The sequence below is a fragment of the Zootoca vivipara genome, chromosome 7, assembly GCF_963506605.1.
Source record: "Zootoca vivipara chromosome 7, rZooViv1.1, whole genome shotgun sequence".
Classification (NCBI taxonomy): domain Eukaryota; kingdom Metazoa; phylum Chordata; class Lepidosauria; order Squamata; family Lacertidae; genus Zootoca; species Zootoca vivipara.
The window spans coordinates 55,935,863-55,952,173 of NC_083282.1; the positions used below are offsets into that span (position 1 = coordinate 55,935,863).

Consider the following 16,311-nt stretch of genomic DNA (forward strand, 5'->3'; position numbering starts at 1 on the left):
TTGTGTTCTGAAATTGTTTCAAAACTTCTTTTACTATAAATGTCTGCAAATCATAACCTTGTTTAAAAGCTGGCAAAAGATTTTTTTAAAAACAAAAGTAAAAATACTTGAAAATGTCATGTTTGCACCTGCAATATCAGGCACTTTCCATCTGGTCTTCACCTCCTTATTTGACAGTCTGAAGGGCTGTGGTGGATTTCAAGTTGTCCATGGCCTGCAATACACACCTGATGTTAATAAATATATAATTTAAAGTACATGTGCATCAAGTGTCATAAGAGAGCACAACTCATCAGAACTGGTTGGCATGTAGTGATGCAAACAAATTGCTTCCACTGGGCTCAAAGCTAACATGTCCTGCTAAATAATTTTGTAAGCTTTGGTTTCCAAAGTTAATATATTTTTCAACTAAGTACCGTATTCAGGATAGATGCCCTGCTGCTTTTGGATTTGAAAGAGGAAAAGTATTTTTATTTTATTTGTTTGCTTTCCCCAGCTGAATGTGGTTCTCCACTTTTACCTGAGCATCTGAACTTATTTCCTTCATAGGCTCATTAAATAATGCTAGTAGAACACTTGGATCTGGTGTCAGATAGTAGACTGGATGAAGAGACTTTTTTATTTTTCCCCTCCCTCCTTCCCTCCAGGGTGTGTTCCAGTATTAAAAACAATTTAAAAACAACTTACAGCTCCTGTTTTGGAGCAGGTGAGTGGATTAGATCACCTTCTGGTCCCTTCCAACTCTATGACATGTAGGCAATAAATATTTTTTTTAAAAAAAATATATTGCCATGGTTTTCAAAAAAGAAAAGAAAAAAAGATTAAGACCAAAAGGATTGTGCATAGCCTGATGTGGAAATGTGATGAACTGGACTCAAGATGAGAAAAATGGACAAATTTGTCAATCTCTACTCAAGGCAACTCACTAAACAAGTAATCAATAAAACAATCAAAATATAAATATCATAAGATTAGAAACGTACATATGAGAGGTCAAGTTAATTAAATGTACTTAGATGAATTGCCTTCATTGCCACTCATTGGGGCCAATGGATTGCTCAGGTGAACCTTTGTAAGTAAGCTGTTCTTCAACCTGAGCACCACACATGATGCACCTCTCGTTTGTGCCCACCTGCAATTCTGAAGATACTCTGGTATCAGGTGATTTAAGGCTTTAAAGTTCCTAGGCTGTACCTTGAATTGGTAAGAAGTATAGTTGATACACAATTATATATATACAGTGGTACCTCGGTTTAAGTACACAATTGGTTCCGGACGTCTGTACTTAACCTGAAGCGTATATTTAACCTGAAGCAAACTTTCCCATTGAAAGTAATGGAAAGTGGATTAATCCGTTCCAGACAGGTCCACAGAGTACTTAAACTGAAGCATACTAAACCTGACGTGAACTGCTAAAATCCTAGTGGCAACTTTCTGGACCAACTGAAGTTTCGGAAATGTCTTCAAGATCAGCCCCATGTAGAGCTCCGTACAGTAGCCCAGCATCATGTTACTGTCGAAAGGGAAGCCATGGCAAATAATTGTAGCATGAGATTGCCTGCTAATGGGATGGAGTATACCAAAGTACCTGAGGTATACATTTGCTTGCCAGAAGACCTGGGTGGTCTGAATGACAAGAGTCCCAATTCCATTAGGGAGCTATTGATGTATTTAGGAAAGCTTGTAGCATGGAGCCTTTTAAAACTGACCCTCCACTTTCCATTCAGGGGGCAGACAATGATGAACGAGCCTGGAAGAACAGAGGCAGCACAGCTGAGTCAAATGCTCCTGTTCTTCTTGAAAATGGAGAAAAGGGATCTTTTAAGGAGTGAGGAATAATTAAAAAATAAATGAACTAGCGCTAGTGGAGTGACAGATGCCCTACTTGATTTGCAAAATCCAAGCATGTTTCATGGCCCTGTTCTGCCCTTTCTATTCAAGGGAGAGGATCCTTTGAATAGAACCCTCTGCAGCCAAGAAAATGCGGTGAGCATTAAAAATGTAAAGCCAAAGAATTCTCTTTAGTCATTTGCTTAACCTCAGACTGTGTTTGTCACTGTCAGAGTGATGAATTGGGAGCTGTCTGAAATCAGCATGCTCACTTTAATAATGTCACTTTCCCTGAGCCCTAATAAATGTCTTTCTGAACCAGCTGGACAGAACCAATTCCTTAGACCAACAATTACCGATTTCACCAGGTTTTTGCTCTTCTTAACAGTTTGGTCCCTGCTGCTGAAATTGGAAATCTTTATCCATTTTCACACATTCTCCCAGCCATGAGGAAAGGAGGAGATCCAGTTTGTTAAAGGAGTTATAGGAACACAAGGAATTAGAGGGAAATTGTCCCATGGAAAAAGCAAGGAAATTGACTGGTTTTTAATTCCCGTTTTGACCACCAACACAAAAAACGTGTATTAGTAAGGGAGCTATAGTACTGGTATTCTTCTCTTGGGGTATGCCTTCTTAGGGCATATCTAATACGTGTCCAGGAAAAGTGCAGGAACAAACATTAGAATATAAATGGACTCCTTCAAGGGAGCCTACTCTGACCAAATCATGGGTAATACAGTCATACCTCGGTTTAAGTACGCTTCGGTTTGAGTACTTCCAGTTTAAGGACTCCGCAGACCCGTCTGGAACGGATTAATCCACTTTCCATTACTTTCAATGGGAAAGTTCGCTTCAGGTTAAGTACGCTTCAGTTTAAGTACAGACTTCCGGAACCAATTGTGTACTTAAAACGAGGTACCTCTGTAGTCATACAGGCAGAGCATGATATCATGACCACATATTTAGTCCTGATCACACAAGTGCATCAGTCTCTCTAAGATCTACCCTGCAAGGATTAGACTAGCCAGCCAAAAACCACAGAAATGATTGTTTTGCATCAGGTGATTACAGGCCTGTGTAATTTAAGGGTGCATCCCTATGCCTGGATGCCATTTGAAAAATCCAGGAACATGAGGTTGTTGGGACATAACATTACACCACCATTTAAAATAAACAATGATTTAATGAGCACATACACTTTTGTTCCTGTCCTGCTCTTCACAAGCCAGAGTCAGGATTGTCACAGTGTGCAAACCTGGGCTGAGGGTCTGTTTGGAGAGAAGGAAATGATAAGCCTACATAGGCCCACGGGCTTGTTTCCTCACCTGCATGGTTTAACATGGCATGTGAACCGGGTCTATAAACCTGTATGTTTGAACTGCCAAGCAATAAAGGAAACACAAAATAAACTTTAGCTGTATCAACATTTGACCAGGAAAATTGCAGACAAAATAGGTACTGTCTTGCACCGAGTCAGACTATTGGGTCTATCTGGCTCAGCCTTGCCTATTCTGAATGGCACTGTCTCTATACTGATTCTCCAGGATTTCCATCAGGAATTTCCCCCAGCCTTACCTGGAGGAAACAGAAACTGAACTTGGGACTTTGGGCATGAAAAATATGTGGTCTGCCACTGAGATACAGCACCTCCTCCAGGACTCAGTTGTTGAATATTAACCAAGGAAGTCAAGTGATAGTGAAATGTTAGGCACCTCTAGAACTGTGGTAGATTCTACTGCAAGAAAGGGAATGTGGTCCCTTAGATGGCTACTCATAAAAAAGTATACAAAGTTAAGGTACCTAGATGCAATTATTATTATTATTATTATTATTATTACCAGCTGCAACTTGCCTGAGTTGAAATTGTACTGATTTGCTTTTCCCTACCCCACCCCTGATGTGAGCTGCTTTGAGTACATTTAAATGGAAAAGCGGTTTACAAATTTAAATGATAAAGAAAAATAAATTCCCTATTCAGTGTAATAATAGGAGTGGTTTTATTAGTTGTCATTTTAGTCCGCTGATTATTTATGTATCACATTTTATTGTTTGATTGCCATGTAACTCACCCTAGGACCTTTTTGATGAAGGGCAGATAATAAATATTTCTGATGCAGGAGACCCAGCCTCTCAGGTATCCAGTGGCTTTTTTAAAAAAGCTCTCACAACCAAACCACCTTGATTCTATTCAGTCTGAAATAGGGAGCAGAGGATTAAACAATGTACTATCTGAGTCAGGGCGAGTGTGTCCAACCACAAAAGGAAGCAGGGCTCCTGCACTTTAAACATGTGTGTAGAAGAGGGAAATTCAACAGGTGTAGCAATAAAAGGTACACCTATTGAAATCCCCTCTTCTAAACAAGTCTTCAAGGTACAGGAGCCTGGCTCCCTTTTGTGTCTGGGCACGCTTGCAGGGATAGTGGTTTGAGGGATACATCAATGGAGGAGACCCTCTCAGTCTAATGTTGCCTCTCTGGATCATAGTGATGATGAGAAGAAATACCGCAACTCCTACATATGCTGCTCTGAGCTCCTTCAAGGAAGGCTGCAGTGCTAACATTTTCCCCCCTTCAGCATTCTTTTACCCCAACCCTCCTATTCTTAATTCCTATTTCCTTTCTGTTAAAAGCAAAAATCTGCCCTTGTTCCCTTATGGGGTACACAAGAGCCTTATTGGGTTCTCCATCGGTCGGAGAATATATAACAGAGGTCAACCAGAGAAGTTTGAGAAGCAAAGCCTTTATTTTTGCTGTTGCAACAGGGTCCTTCCCCTCACGCAGGAGAACAAGGAAGGAACCCAGAACAGAAGAGAACCTCCACTTTTATCAGTTTTCCCATCACCAAGAAACAGCCCCAATACATCATTCCTACATCACAGCTATGTAATCAATACCTCACAAAAAATGAGGGTTCAAGGTAGAAATCTGAGCACTTTTGACACCTCCTAGTCCTCCTCTCACCCCTCCCAGGAGTGAATTCCTAAACACAAAGAAAAATTGACATTTTCGTAAGAGTTGATCACTGTCTTTTGTTTGGAGGAGTCTTCCATTGTGAATGAGATGGCTAGTAGTCTGGCACCATTGATGGGGAAGTGTCCAGTTGGCAGAGCCTCCAGTGTACAGGATTATGGCTCCCAGGTTGCTAGTCATGTGGAAATGTGTGTGTGTGATTCAGTGGGGTGGGGGAAACTCCTACAACAAGATGGATATCACTTTAATTCTGGTCAGTTTGGTAGAGTCAAAATGCTTTTCAGGCCTGTCTTCCTGTACTGTTTGCGTGGTACATTTATGAACATTTATTATATATGTGTGACCTCAAAATTCTTATAACACTTTCCTTTTCCTGGCCTTCTTGTATTAACTGCCAGCCTAAGAAATACACACACATATCACAAAAGCACATACCACCCACTTCTTGCATTTTAAAAAAAGCCTTAAAAAAGAAATAAACTCAATTAGCAAAGGGAAGCACTGGCTCTTTAAAAGGAAATAATGGTGCCTATACAGCTGGCGTTTCAGGTTGCAGTGTTTGCAGAGAACCACTAATTAAAACATTGCTTCTGTAAAGTATGCTGATCCCATTGATTCCAACCCCAACCCTCCCTCCCCCCCAGCCTTCATATACACACAGTTAATTTGCTGCTAGGAAAGCAAAGTCGCAAGGGTCCTCATTATAAAAATTTCACTGGCTGCAGCTAATGGTTGTAATTAATAGGTGCAATAAATTTCAAATGGCCAGCCAGGGTGTTCATTAGTTTCAGCCTGAGTCAGCACCAGTGGGGTAGCCTGTTACTTAATAACCCATTTTCTAACTAACTGAAAGAGAGGGTGGGGAGGGTTCGACCCACCCAGCTATGGTTCAACACAACCAGAATTCTCTCGTCTCAGTTGCCAAAAAGAGACAGAGCTGAGTAAATAATTTGCAGAGAACAATCTCCCTTTGGACACACCTGCTTGCTCCAGTTGCATAAGAATGAGGCAGGGCAATCCAGATAGTATGTTAGCCAACAGGCCAACATACACAGCCACCTGCAACAATTTGGCCAGATTGCTTAAAAAAAAACACACACACACACACACACACAAGAAAAAAAATCCAGTGTATCATTAGTTACAACTAGGGACAGCGCAGTTGTTAACTGTCAGCTCCAAGGAGGTAAAAATAAAAGCCTGACATGCTTGAGGTATTGCTGAGCATAAGGAAGTTGGTTAATGTAGTGTATCTACTAGCTACCTTTTCAAACAACAGACACCTGCTTCTGTGTTAAGCAGCAAAGTACATCTCCATTGTGATTAGGTTTCCTGTAGGAGCAGGGCTCCTGTATCTTTAATACTTATGCAGGGGTTACGTTTTGGGGCGTCTGCAAGCAAAAGTGAAATCACATGAAGTGAAGAATACTTTCCAAATGCCCCCTCTGCCACTCTCTCTTCCATCCATACCAAAAATGCCGTGTCCAAAAATATCCACCACTAGAATTGAAGCTCTGGGGCCGGCAGGAGGCTGGAGGATGTGTGGGAAAGCGGCGGCGACTACAACGCTGCCCCGCATGTCAGCTGTTAGAGGGAAGGCTGAGCAGCTTAAACAAAGGCCCGCTGCACCTCCAGTCTCTTCAAGACTTCCTCCGCCCTCGCTGACATCCTCTTTGGGCTCTGGGGAGGGTCTCCTCATGAGCCACGAGGACTCTCCAGCTCTCACCCACCATTTCCTGGTTTGAACTGAATTATTTAATTATTCCCCGGTGTTTGTGCATGTTATGCTGTCGTGCACTAGTGCATAAGTGTGTGGGGTGGGAGCCTGTAATAAATAACAAAGTGGGCCTGGCAACACCATGTTGCCCTGTGGAGTCCTCCTGTCCCAGCTGGGGTGGCCACTCACCCCTGCCCAAGGGAATGCAACCCTTGTCATTAAAAAAAGGTTCCCTAGCCCTGCTTTACTGAGAGATTTCAAGAGCAATGTCCATTATACAGGTTGTGAGATAGGGCCCCTATTGGAGGAGACACTAACTGTGAGGTTCATTTTTTAGCTCCACTAGACCAGCTCTTCCATAAAGGCCCAACCAGGCATGCTAATTATACACGCGCTCGTTCATATGGCTATAAGGCACCAGTGAGAGGCACAGCTGGCCCTCCTGTGACGTGAGGGGGGGGTGGTCACATCAGGTGGCAGATCTGGGCCCAAGGTACATCCTGCTTTCCTCCACGCACACACAGAAGAGGCGGTGGTGTGGAGCACCCACAGAGAAGGAGGCAACAACATGTTGTGCCTGCAAGGGGGGGGGGGAAGGCCTAAGCAGCAAGGCTGGACGTCCAGCCTTGGTGGAAGGGTCAATATACAGACTAATGAGAGCACCTTCAAACATGGAGTTAAGCTAAGGTTAACAGATTTTTTTTCAATGAATCCAGGGACACTTTTCAACTTCAATGGATTTTGTATGGGGACTGATTTGTAAATCCGGGGACTGTCCCCGGGAAACGGGGACGTCTGATAACCTTTAAATTCTTTTTCTCAGCTGAGCTTCACACCCCCCCCCCTTTCAATAGTGTCATTGCCACTTACTGCTAAAATGCCATCTGGGGAAGTTGCGCTACCACTGCAGAAAAATACTGTGCAGTCATGGCTGCGAGGGAATGAGAGGCCCCTCCAGCAACACCATGCAGGGGCCCCTAAAGCCTCGTGCCAGCTCTGAGAATGCTGGACTAGATTGTATCTGGGTCTGATCCAGCAGGACTTTATTTTATATACTTATGGTTTGGGTACAATTTGGCAGAGTCGGGGGAGCAATGGCTCACGTGTTCCATTAAGGTCCCCCTCCCTTTCCCCCTATAATTTAAACCATTAGATGACATTGTCACACTAATTTATCCATCCTATTGACAAAGCCCTACACAAAACGAAACACTTTTTCTTGCCATCCTTGCTGTCCGATGAGAGCATTGCAGCAACAGAGTGCTTCTTTTGCTATCTGCTTTGCTAAAAGGAAAATCAATAGCATAAAGAAGAGTGACACAAAGTGTGAGGGACAAAGATCTAACCTACATTACAAATACTTGCTGATAAATTTGTGCAGAGCCTCTCTGCTAAACAAATGAATATTTCTTGGGGACAACCTTACTTGCTGTTTCTTGAATCTGTTGATATACGAATATAAAAATTTGCTCTTACAAACAATTGCCTGTCTCCTGTGTCTGGAATATAAAAAAGGATGTTGGGCGCTCAATATTTAATTAAACAGAGAAACAAATTATCCCTGTCTCTTAGATTAGCAGGAGAAGCATTACAATTACTAGCAATTAGAATACGCAGTCCAGACCTTCTGCCATCTGAGACGGGGCTGTCTAAGGTGGAACTATATGCAGTCCTGCAACCACTCAGCAACACTGCTCAATTCCGATTCTATTCTCCCTGTATGCTTAGCATGTTGTTTCTAAAATCAATCTCGCTTGGCTGTTACAGAGATCACTAGATTATCAGTTTAGTTCATTGTCTGCTTTACAAGGGTTTTGTGAGTCCTGCTTAGTGCTAGACACAATTCAGCTAATATATTCCCCCCACTCCACCCCAAGGAGAAGATCTTCCTTTCTTCTCTGTTCCAGCCAGGATTGCTACTGATTTACTGGCCACTGCTCCTGTGCATTTAACAGCACCTTCATCAGCAGACATGAAACACCAATAATACACATCTGATGGTCATGAAAAGCTTCACCTACTGATTTTTACTCAGCTAGCTGCCTTTAAAGATATAAGAGTTGGCCAAGTGGGGCATTTTCCTAGCCAGCTGTCAAGCCCCAGAATGCATACAGAGTTCTAGGGTGCTTCTAGATAGCCTAGTTGTTGAGCATTCATTCTGATTGGTTTGTGGAGAGGTTCGATGACATTGCAACAAAGCAAAAGTTGCCACACACTTTCCACTGCATTTCCCCATCCCTTCCCTTACTGCAGAGTCTTTTGGGGAAGCAAGTTTGTTTCACAAGAGCTCTAAACCAGCTTTAATTACACAGCCTGAATTTGCTGGTATGTGGTTGTCATTATTTTGGGATGGGATTCAGTCTGGAAGTGCCCCTTTGATCCTCATAAAAGGATTACTGTCCTATGGATTCGATCATCATCATCATTTTAATGGACTGTATTGGCTACCTTTTCCAGATGAACTAACTTGGGGATCAGAAAGTAGCAGAAGTGAGCAAGCGCCACACAGGGAAGGTTGAGGGTTTGAGAAGAGCTGCTCCTCAATCCTTTTCAGTAATGTTGACCATTTAAAAGTCTGGCCTTCAAAAGCTCCTGGGCCCCCGATGCAGCTGCCCTGATCATTAAGGGATACAATTGGGGGGGGGCGGAAAAAGCGAAAACAGGCCTGTACATTCCATAGGGGTTTTGTTCCAATTCAGGCTCGGCTAAAGGCAAAGGGGATTTTGCTCATTACTTTCCCAGCACAAGAAAACATTTTGGTTTGCAACAAAGAAGCTGGTTAAATGGGTTCTTTATCCCCCTCCATCCCTTTTCCTATTATTACTAGTTAATTAGGCACTGGCCATCCAAGTCCCCTTCATTCACCGCTACGAGAAATACAATCAGAAAAGCAGGTGTGTGGTATGACCTTTGCAGTTGGCACTGCAGTACACAAAGGGAGTGTCTGCCATAGGAGCAGAGGCGCATTTTCTAGGGTGGTCGTGTTAGAAAGAAGTCTCAGATATCATACGCCTAGATATAAAGGAGTAGGAGGTGGAGACCTCCACCCACCCACTTTTCAAAATAACCTGTCCATACACAAATACACAACTACAGTACTCAGTCATTCAGTGATAAGGCTGGCAGCTGTTTACAGCAAGTAAAATGTAGCTTCTTGCTACAGCAACATGTGCTTCTCAGAGGCACTAACCACAGCTGGATTGCCAACTGACCAGAAAGCCCCAAACTAGTTTGGTCTGCCTCATTTGCTTTTATTAGCTGCTTGAGCTGCAAAAATTAGCGGGTGGAACTTTTTATAGCCTGGAGGAAAGTGTTATCGGTTGCTCCTGTCTGCAATATTATCACCTGCTGGTGTTTGGAAATCCAACGGCTGCCAAAGGCACAGCTAGGGAACTCGGTAGAGAAGCTGATAAGACCATGCTAAAATGCCCAGATTTTGGTATATCAGGCTCTCCAAATGTACCTGTGAAGTGGCTCTCTCCAACAATATGCTATCAAAATTCAGCTGATTGCCTTTTTGGCAGAGTACGCTTAAAAGCAACAATCTTTCCTAAGCAGTTGCTAGAGAGGGAGATCCGTTCTACTCAGTGGGACATAAGAAACATGTTTAGGACTGTGCTGTGAGAGTGTCATCAGAAACCAGAACACCACATGTACGTTTGTACCCGTGAGTTTGGTGCCACATGCATATTAAGGAAGAGGGCTTTTTATGTGGCTGACATGCACTTTTAAAAGGAAGCAGTCTTCATTTTCAGATTCCCTAGTGGCAGCAAATCCATGTCTTCCGGAGTGCTGGTCTAAAAACAATTTTAACTGTGCTGTGGGCTGAAAAGTCAAACTTTTTTATTTCTTAGCTTCCCTGGGCTGTTGGCTGGGACACCTGTGGGACCTGACTGTGAGAAAGTGCCTCTAATTACCTGGTAGCTACTCTCTGCACGCCTAGTTAACTACCATCACTCGGTGTATCTTTCATGGAAATGGCTCTGCATTCTGCTCAGAGCATTTATTATGATGGGCTTTTTGTGAGGCAATGGAATCTTTGGGCCCTGGGTTTGAAAGCAGAGGTTTAGTGTGTGTTTTTCTTTAAAAATGAAGTGTCTCACAACACCTGAGCTCTGCAGTAGCTGTTCTGACCTCTGGATGGAGAGAAGAGGCTCAGAAGTATAGAGACCAGTCCCTGTACAGTATGTTCATTTGCTAAGTATTCCTTGCCACATTCACCCAGCTAAGCCTTGCCATACCATAGCCTCTTTTTCATTCACCATTGGTTACAAAATAAATATGGATGTTTGGTTTTATTGAATGAAGGAGGGATAGCATTAAGGAATCTGTATTTCACACAGCTTTGCTGAGGTGCCCAAGAAAGTGGATTATTCCTCTGTGTAGCCCATGGCTTTTAGCCCTACATGAGTTATGAAAAGCAATCACATAGGAATAAAAAGCCATAGACCACAGCAGAGGGCTTAAGGAGGATAAGCTGAACGACTTTAGAAAAATACAAAAGAAGGGGATGAAAAGGGGCCACCTTGACTGTGTCTCCAGTGTTCCACATCACAGAGGCATTCCAGGAAATGCTACCTTGGGTAGTCATGTCCTCAGTAATTGATCCACTTTGATAGTTTCCAGTCTACTCTAAGCTCAGCCCTTAATGAAATTTCCTTTGTCTGTTTGTGCTCATCTCTTGAGATAAGCTTCTAGTGGCCTCATCCTGCTTTTGCAGAGCAGGGGATATCTTAGAATGAGTCTCAATAAATTCAAAAGTGAAATCCACAAGTTCCTGATTGCTCCAGCAAGCCCCCCAGACACACGTGGAGCCAGATAGTAAAAGCCCATATAAAAGTATCCAGGATCAGCAGAGCATGTTGACTGCTATACACTTGGGGAACTGGCTGTACTTTGAAGAACTTCTGAAAAAATAATGATGCACTCCAAGCTCTCTTGAAAGAAGAGGAGTAAAATGGATTTGACAAAGATCATACAGCGCAAGCCCAGATATTTTCCACTGGATGAATTAAATTTGAAATCAACCTTCAAATCTTTTTGTATTCACCTCAGATTCTCCAATTCAATTCAAAAATCTCTCTTAAGAGTTTAAAAGTTTACATTTAAAACATTTGCAGGTATAAACATGCATCATTTGCTTGATCGTTGCCCCTTTCATGAAACATCACTGCAAGGGAAGAGGAATTGGCAAGCCTCTGAAAAAGCCAGCTCTCAAAGTATTATATGACAAATAGCCCCCAAACCAGTCACAGCTGGCTACATTTGAGTAACATTGCACCATGCTGCACACTGAAATCTGGATATGCCAAATTGAGTTTGAAAATTTACTGTAGCCCAATTGTTCTGCATTTGTATTTTTCCTACAAGACAGAGTGAGGCAAGCGAGGCCAATTTCAGATATGCACTCCCTGTGCTCACAACGATAGGTTTTATGTGCATGATGCTCAGCGGCTCACGTAGAGGCGCACAACTGCTCGCAATTTTCTGTAAGGTACGGAAAGATAATACATCAGTGAAAGAGACGTCAGTGAAAGAGACTGCTATTCTTTCAGCACTGAATTATTTTCCAGCATTTTCCCATAAGCATGCATTTCAAATGCCCCTTTGTAGGCATGGCAGGCAGCAGGCATATAAGAAAAATGCCACTTTAAATACAAGTCCACAACTTGAGTGTTTGCACAAATTTGCAGTGCTGCCTTTCAGTCTGAAATGTGCCCTCTGTGAATGTAATGCAAGTCAGAAAGGGAGAGGGAAATACTTTTTTAAACCAAATGTACATTTTCCAGTCAATGTAGGTTTTAATTCCATTTACAGACACAAGAAATGTGAGACCTGATTTAAGCATCACTCATGAAAATGGCCCGAAATGAATGAATGCCAGCCTGTGGAGCTCTGAAAGGTGTACAAAACAAGACTCTCTCTCTCTTTTTGTAGTTCCCAGACAAAAGGGATAAAGAGAGTTGCGCTGAGTGTACGATTTCCGCCTCCCGCGTTTCAGGTGGATGGTCTCTCTCCTCAGCTGCCTTTTCAAAGGAACCTCTCTCGGTGCTTAGGCCGGGGAAACTACAAAAAGAAAGAAGGGCTCTTGGAATAAGAAAAATGCTTTAATTAGAGAAGAACAAAATCTCCCCAGTGCTCCTTCCTACAGATGGGAACAGTTCCTGCTCTTTAATGAATGTGTCTGCACCTTGTGCTCAAGATGGGATTTGTGGGCTAAATCTGCCGAGCGCCTGTGGAAATCAATGAACTTACATGAGTTTGGCCAGCTGAAGGTTTGGCTCTCTGCCTTTTACTTTTCTCTCTGTACAAACACTGCTCTGACTCATGCTTGCTCAACAACAGTGCTTATTTACTAACTTAACCAAGACAGGAGGATGGCTGGTAGAGGAGGAACTTCCAAAGCCATCTATATATAAACTTCTGAAATTCCTATTTTCAAGCAACCTCAGAAAGCTAGCGCTTGCTCTGTCTGTCTGTCTGTCTGTCTGTCTGTCTGTCTGTCTGTCTGTCTGTCTGTCTGTCTGTCTGTCTGTCTGTCTCGGCAGTTAACCTTGCATCCTACAATGTGGAACATCTGGTATGACTTTGCCTAGCATACTGGCTATCAAAGCACATGGGCTCTCAATTCTGATCTAATTATTCCCTTCCAAAGCCAGAAAAAGTATGTGTATATATGTGTATTTATAGGAAAGTCATTACCTCTATGAGAGCAAAAAGCAGCAGTGTGTGTGTGTGTGTGTGTGTGTGTGCTGGGAAGATGTCCAGTCCATGACCTGCTGCAAAATCTAGGCAAGCTCAGATGAATGATCCCCATCATCCAAAAACACCCATCACAAATAGATGACAGCCAGTATGATGCAGTAGATGAAGTGTTTGACTTAGGAGGAGAGACCTGGATTCAAATCCCCATTCAGCCATGAAGCTCAGCCAAGGTTGATTTTAGGTCAGTTACTGTCTCTCAGTCTGACCTACCTTATAGGATTGTTGTAAGAACTGTGTGTGTGTGTGTGAAAACTATGTACAGTGCCTTGATCTCTTTAGTGGAAGATGGGGAAATAAATAAATGTGCATACCTTTCCCAGCTGCAGTGGCTGCTTCTCACTAGCTCACTCCATAGTGCTTTAAAAAAAAGCTGAATTAATCATGAATGAACACAACACAAAATACCTTTTCTTGTTTAACATTTTGTTTTGAAACTTTGATTAGTTCAGGGTTCATTTAAGTGCAGAAGGGTGGTTTGGTTGTGTCGATCACAGGAGACATGGCTGTGAGTGCCCTCACCGTATGCTTTTATAAGGCCATGTATCATGGACAATGTCCTATTAAAAAAAGTCAGTACGGAGCTGTAATCTTCTGTGCATGCTCTGTGTTTCAAACTATATGTCCATTCATAATTCCAACAACTGCTAAGAGGATCTCTGTCTTATATACGCACATTCCATTTCACTGCAACATCTGTTAACTTTATTCTCTCCTTTTACAAAGGCCAGAAAGCTACTGTCTAGCTGCATTTGTATGGGCAGTGGCCTTATGTGGTGTCCTCAGAGCATGCATAATATGCTATATGTATGATATATTTCCTCCCCCACTAAAAGGTCATGGGAATGAACCATAGAGTGCAGCTCCTGTTTTCCAGAGTAGTCGTGCAAGCTTAAAGTGAGGTCTCTCTGGAAACTTCCCACTTCTACCAACTCATAGTGCAGTTAGGTCATTTTAGACTCTGAATTTTATGTATTTAGGGGGACTGCTCTCTTTTAAATGGTTCCTGTGTGTTATATCCCTGACTTAAAAAAATAAAAAAATAAAATGTGGTTAGCTAAGCCCACAGGGTCTTGGGTCCTCCTCTTCCGTTCATTCTGATTCATAGTCAAAGATGGCAGTATTCTGCACTATGGTTGCACAGAGGGTAAAATAAAAATTGGAGGCTTCCCATTCTGCTGCGCCTGCCTTCTCAGTAGGGGTGTTCAAGCATTACCTTCATCAAGTGTACTATATGTGTACCTGTGTACACAAATAGCTGAGCTGTATGCTCACAGTTATTCTCATGTAACATAATGTGCAGTCCGTGTACTCAACAGTTGTCTGTACAAGTCATCAAGTGTACACCCTTTCAGACAAACAATTGTACATGCATAGATACAGCCTGAAGGGAATTTCAGCAATGTGTACATAAAGGCCAGTTTCATAAGTGATGCTTGAACATTTTTGGACTTCCCACTATAAACCAAATTTAGAAACCTACTTTGACTGAGCTCATACATTAAATATGGCACGTTGGCACCATTAATCACAACAGGATGGCCCATTAATTAACAGTACAATCATATATGCTTGCTCAGAAGAAATTCCCGCTAAGTTCATTGGAGCTTAGTCCCAAGTAAGTGTTCAAAACCTTAAACTACAATCTGTATTCATACTTACCTGTGGATATAGTGGGGCATGCAGCTTGTTCAATGCACAAAAAGTCATCTTAGCATCATTTGCGAATGCACCAAAAGTCATAGCCTTTTATTCCAGATGAATTATCATCAAATGACCTACAACTCTATGTTCAATCACTAACACAGATTAGTCTTCTCTATTGAGCCACCTCCCCTCTAAAGGCCCTTTTGCACTTGCTAAAAACTCAGTTAATTTCTCTGCTGTTTGCTGGCCACTGGTACCAGTTGGTTGTATTTCTTAATTTTATTCCTTCCCTGGTCTGCCGGCTGCTGTTTTAGTTTGTATCAAAATTTTAATATTTATTTGTTGTTATACTTTTTACTGTAAACCACCTTGCGATTTCAAATGAAAGAAATGTTTTGTGTGGAAAAGAATAAACCCACGCTCTGCACCTAAACATACACAGAAAGCAGGCACACACACCCAGCTCTTTTGCCACACTTCATCCCCCATGTATTGGCTGTGCAGTTGCAAGTAAGGGTAGATACAACGGGTCAAGGCATAAACTAACCAGAGTGATCTCGAACCTTGTGCTCTCTGAGCTCTCACACCTTTCACCACTACCTCCACTTTCCCCCCTGCTGCCAAACCATTCGTCGCCACGCTGCACATACAAACATGCACACCCCTCTTCAAATAAAACGACCGAACCTGAGACTTATTCTGAAGTCTCTGGTCTGACCACTAGACGCAGATGATCTCACCTTCAGCAGACAAAACCCCCTGGCAGCGGGGAGGGTGCCAAGGCAGGCAGGTGGGAAGGATGCAGGCCTTAAGGACAGCACCAGGTAGCAGCATCAAGCCCTCAGAAAAGATTGTCCCGCTTGTAAGCACCCAAGCAATCCATCCAGCTCGTGGCTAGCCCTGAGCATGCTGCTTTCCACTCCAGTTTCAGAAATCTGAGCTGTGTGTCCAAGTAAACCTGACTCATTTTGTGTGTGTGTGTGTTTGTGTGTGAAGCCCCGGACCCCTCCCTTCCCGTCTCCCCCCTCCTCTCCCCTCCCTCTAGGTTCCTCCAGCAGTAGCCAAGCAGCTACTGTTGTGCTTCATACTTGAACTGATTCCGCATCAAGGCTCTTGGCGGCGGTGGTAGAGGCGGCCGGGTGGGGGGAGGCTGGGAGAGATCAGGTATTTCTCCATTCCTGACTCTGGAGGGCCCTGGTAACAAAGGCTCTATTTAACCAGATCCTGTGAAGCAGAAACCTCTTGTATCTACTTCACTGCCTTTGATCTAACTCCCCCAGTGGGATGTGTATTAGTCATGTCCCTCCTGCTAAGCTGTTGCAGCCAAGAACCTGGGGTGTAAGCTCCCCTCCACCCCTCCCCAGCTCCCCCTGTTTTGGAAGGCCT

General features: G+C 43.0%; 1 protein-coding gene across 2 annotated transcripts in view; it reads right to left on the reverse strand.

Annotated features, from left to right (window-relative positions):
• BLACAT1 (BLACAT1 overlapping LEMD1 locus) overlaps positions 1-15,946 on the reverse strand; it is a 28,952-nt gene extending 13,006 nt beyond the window's left edge. The window contains exons 1-2 of one of the 2 annotated variants that reach the window (XM_060277097.1): positions 15,666-15,946; positions 129-214 (exon numbers count right to left, since the gene is read on the reverse strand). The gene's annotated coding sequence lies outside the window, so the exon portion shown is untranslated. The remainder of the gene's footprint in view (positions 1-128; positions 215-15,665) is intronic. The other variant, XM_060277098.1, reaches the window with a different exon arrangement.
• Positions 15,947-16,311: the final 365 nt, after the last annotated feature.